The sequence below is a fragment of the Schistocerca nitens genome, chromosome 7, assembly GCF_023898315.1.
Source record: "Schistocerca nitens isolate TAMUIC-IGC-003100 chromosome 7, iqSchNite1.1, whole genome shotgun sequence".
Classification (NCBI taxonomy): Eukaryota; Metazoa; Arthropoda; class Insecta; order Orthoptera; family Acrididae; genus Schistocerca; species Schistocerca nitens.
Genome location: NC_064620.1, coordinates 18,408,625 through 18,413,751, shown reverse-complemented (window position 1 = coordinate 18,413,751; position 5,127 = coordinate 18,408,625).

Below are 5,127 nucleotides of genomic sequence, written 5' to 3'. Positions count from 1 at the left end.
ATTTAGTTAATGAGCGCCTGGAATGAACTTCAAATTTAGGTGTACATCTACATTTCCAAGTTTCACCTGCTCCTGGGTAATTTTTCTTGTATACTTTCTAACAAAATTATCACAGTATTAGAAAACGTCTTTATGAGAGTGAGTTCTAATACGTTTTTCTAATACGTTGCTTTTCTTGGGATTTTAAAAAGTGCTGCCTTTCGTTATTTGCGTTTTTCTGTTTTTATTAACTGGAATGCTATCGTTTCTCCTTTCGTACTAATACTGTAACTGCGCTCCTCTGCGCGCTCTCTACAGGGTTATTGCAAATGATTGAAGCGATTTCACAGCTCTACAATAACTTTATTATTTGAGATATTTTCACAATGCTTTGCACACACATACAAAAACTCAAAGAGTTTTTTAGGCATTCACAAATGTTCGATATGTGCCCCTTTAGTGATTCGGCAGACATCAAGCCGATAGTCAAGTTCCTCCCACACTCGGCGCAGCATGTCCCCATCAATGAGTTCGAAAGCATCGTTGATGCGAGCTTGCAGTTCTGGCACGTTTCTTGGTAGAGGAGGTTTAAACACTGAATCTTTCACATAACCCCACAGAAAGAAATCGCATGGGGTTAAGTCGGGAGAGCGTGGAGGCAATGACATGAATTGCTGATCATGATCTCCACCACGACCGATCCATCGGTTTTCCAATCTCCTATTTAAGAAATTCCGAACATCATGATGGAAGTGCGGTGGAGCACCATCCCGTTGAAAGATGAAGTCGGCGCTGTCGGTACCCAGTTGTGGCATGAGCCAATTTTCCAGCATGTCCAGATACACGTGTCCTGTAACTTTTTTTCGCAGAAGAAAAAGGGGCCGTAAACTTTAAACCGTGAGATTGCAAAAAACACGTTAACTTTTGGTGAATTGCGAATTTGCTGCACGAATGCGTGAGGATTCTCTACCGCTCAGATTCGCACATTGTGTCTGTTCACTTCACCATTAAGAAAAAATATTGCTTCATCACTGAAAACAAGTTTCGCACTGAACGCATCCTCTTCCATGAGCTGTTGCAACCGCGCCGAAAATTCAAAGCGTTTGACTTTGTCATCGGGTGTCAGGGCTTGTAGCAATTGTAAACGGTAAGGCTTCTGCTTTAGCCTTTTCCGTAAGATTTTCCAAACCGTCGGCTGTGGTACGTTTAACTCCCTGCTTGCTTTATTCGTCGACTTCCGCGGGCTACGCGTGAAACTTGCCCGCACGCGTTCAACCGTTTCTTCGCTCACTGCAGGCCGATCCGTTGATTTCCCCTTACAGAGGCATCCAGAAGCTTTAAACTGCGCATACCATCGCCGAATGGAGTTGGCAGTTGGTGGATCTTTGTTGAACTTCGTCCTGAAGTGTCGTTGCACTGTTATGACTGATGTGAGTGCATTTCAAGCACGACATACGCTTTCTCGGCTCCTGTCACCATTTTGTCTCACTGGGCTCTCGAGCGCTCTGGCGGCAGAAACCTGAAGTGCGGCTTCAGCCGAACAAAACTTCATGAGTTTTTCTATGTATCTGTAGTGTGTCGTGACCATATGTCAATGAATGGAGCTACAGTGAATTTATGAAATCGCTTCAATCATTTGTAATAGCCCTGTATTTGTTAACCGTTTCCGGCGACACACAGCGGTCATTCTTAAGGTGGCTGTTTATCATACTGGCAGTTTTGAGCTCCTTGACAATTTGCCGTTTGCAGTGCACGCTTTTTAGCTACATCTCACAGTGTACTTTGTGGTGCCAGGCGCATTAGGAGCTACGGTGCGTTATCATGTCTTAATCTTTATATGTTTTTTTCATTAATTTATTATATCTTGAACATTCACCGATCTGATTTCCCTCACTGGTATCCGTCTCCCTAAACTTTTAGATGCCGAGATAGGCGTTGAACAACTGAAACCGGTTGCTAACGGCTTCTTTAATTTGCGATCAAGACAAATAAATTTATACTGATCTTTTAAGGATCGCGTGTTTCCTTAACTGACTATATAAGGTCTTCCAATTTAACCTTATAACTTTGTAACAAAGAGCACACTATACCTTTATAGCCCCAGTGTGTACCGTCAAATGTGAAAATGGCGTCTTCATGTATTTCAGTATTATAAAAGCTAATAGCCTGTTATGCGTTATGTGTTTCACCCCTTATTGCCTATTAGCACGCGCTTGATTAGTTTTCGATATTCGTTCCTGAAAGACGGTTCAGCGATTGTGAGCTGTAATTTCCTATGTAGCTCTGCAGAGGAAGCGGTTTACTCGTTTTGGGTTACGACCGTGAGGTGCGGATATCCGATACAGAATCCCGTAAAAATGTGGGAGCGGTGTATGTAAGAACTTTTTTTATAAATCCTCTGATAGGTTCAAATGTTCAAATATGTGTGAATTCCTAAGGGACCAAACTGCTTAGATCATCGGTACCTAGACTTACACTGTGCTTAAACTAATGTATGCTTAGAACAACACACACACACACCCATGCCCGAGGGAGGACTCGAATCTCCGGTGGAAGGGGCCGCGCAGTCTGTGACATGGCGCCTCAAACCGCACGGCCACTCCGCGCGGCCTCTGATAGGTCCGATGCGACGCGCTGCGAGTTCGTTTCCTGTGCCAAACTGTGCACCTAACATTCTCAATCATTTGTTGTGCGTATACCACGCTCTGTCTTCCACAACAGTCCTCATGCTGTACCGTTCGCTTTGTTACGATGGTAGTTATTCCATGGTATCCTTCTTGTTGTTAATATTCTCTGTGTGTTCCTTTCTTCGCCGATTCTGCGGAGAACGTCCTCATTTCTTATCAGTTCACCTAATTTACAACATCCTTCTGTAGCATCATATACTGAACACTTCGATTCTGTTTTTTTCTTCGCAGTTCGTCATTCATTCCGTACAATGCTGTGTCTAAATGTACATTCTTAGAAATTTCCTCCTCTAATTACGGCCTATGTTTAATACTAATAGACTTTCTTTGGCCAGGAATACCCTCTTTGCCTGTGTTATTCTGCTTTTCATGTCCTCCATGCTTCGTCTGTCGTACCTTATTTTGCTTCCAAGCTATCATAATTTCTTTACTTCGCCTTCTTCGTGGTCCCCAAAACTGATGTTAAATTTGCCTCTAATTTGTTTCTATTACTCCTCATTACTTTTGTCTTAGTCTATAGTGTGTGCACATTAGACAGTTTATTCTGTTCATCATATCCTGCAGTCTTTCTCACTTTCACTGATGATAGCAATGTCATCAGCCAGTCTAATCACTGCTTCCCTTTCACCCTGAATTTTTATCCCTCTCCTGAACCTTAATGTTTTCCGTCGTTGCTGTTCGATGTATAGTAGGAGCGAGAGCCTACAACTACTTGTAGAGAGAAGCAAACAATGTAGTTAAATGAAGCAAATCTCGAAGGAGATGCAGCCATAGGAATGGACGGTAAATGGTCCAAGAAAAATTTTGTTTGATTCGAAGAGAGCGAAAACACCGAGAAGACGACTTAATGGAAGATGACCAGATGACATTAGGAAAAAAGCGAGACAAATATAGATGTGTCTAATGAAGATCGTAATGCACGGTGACGTTTATGCTCAGAGCCATTTGAACCATTTTTGATGATATTGCTACTGTTGATGATTGTGACAACACAGACATATTTCATATTAATCAGTTAAATTTTAGAGAAATGGGTCCACTTGCGGGTAAAGAGAATTGAAAGACATCGTCTGTTGAGTAATTGACAGGTACGTAAGATGTGGACGTCGCATTGTGATCCAATATGTAGGCGACACTGTAAACGTAAATTATGTAATCAGACCTTTGATAACCTTCAGAATGCAAAAAGAGACCAACAATGAATAAATGAGCAATTAAACATTGGTCTGTGGTCACTTTGCGTCATGTTATATGATGAAATAAACTTGTTTAAATTATGAAGAAAGGTAATATTCTTATTCAGGATTGGCTCCGTCGAACTAGTTACGTAAATGTGAATTTTCATTTCTTCCAACTAGCTCTTCGAGGTTTCCATCTCTACAGAGTGAAACTTCTAGATGTTGTTTCCTACGTTAGTGTTTGATTACTCGGGTAAATCAATATTTGCATCATATTGCAGAAGATAAAGTACAGAGCTTCTAGGTGACCCCTATGTTTCGCTTCGCAGCTTCTATTTGTACTTCATAATTCGGGACTGCGATCACAATTCAATTAGTAAAAAGTTATCTCTTACAGGGGAGACTTACGTGAAAGTGGGTTTGAGTATCCCGTCGCTTAGTTATCGATGGAGCAACTGATTATAATATTCTTACCTTTGCAACTTTACGTGAAGGAGTAGCTATATTAGGAATTTCTGATTATTATGCTGCCGTTTTCGTGGCCCTCACAGTTCCTATACAAGGTTTGCCTGGTAAGGATCTACTGTCTGAAATTTTTGCTTTTCTTGTGTGAGAGATCTTGCAACAATTACAGCTTAATAACAATTTGTACCAGTAACTCACCTCGGCTGGCATGTTTTTTGGTGTCCACGAAGATCATTTAAAATATAAAGGAGAAACTGACACTTTAAACGACAAAAAGGGGTTAAAAGTCCTTTGCTACTGAAATGAAGACCTGATTTGTAGCCCGCATCTCGTGGTCGTGCGGTAGCGTTCTCGCTTCCCACGCTCGGGTTCCCGGGTTCGATTCCCGGCGGGGTCAGGGATTTTCTCTGCCTCGTGATGGCTGGGTGTTGTGTGCTGTCCTTAGGTTAGTTAGGTTTAAGTAGTTCTAAGTTCTAGGGGACTTATGACCACAGCAGTTGAGTCCCATAGTGCTCAGAGCCATTTGAACCATTTGAACCATCCTGATTTGTAGATGGGGCAAGATGGTGTGTAACAGAACATATGGAGCACAGAATTTGCTGGACGTGGAGTGTATAGATTCAGAAATGTGGTGCTAGAGAACAATTCGAAAAACATGTGAACAGAGAAAGTCGCATTAGAAACAACATATCCGTAGATAAGCCTGACAAACAATCTTCGCTGAAGAAATGGTAGTTTAGTGGATACAAGAAGCATAAATGGGTAAATTTTTTACTGTGAGAAGTAGTAGATCAAAGAGCTTCAAAGCGGAGAGAAAA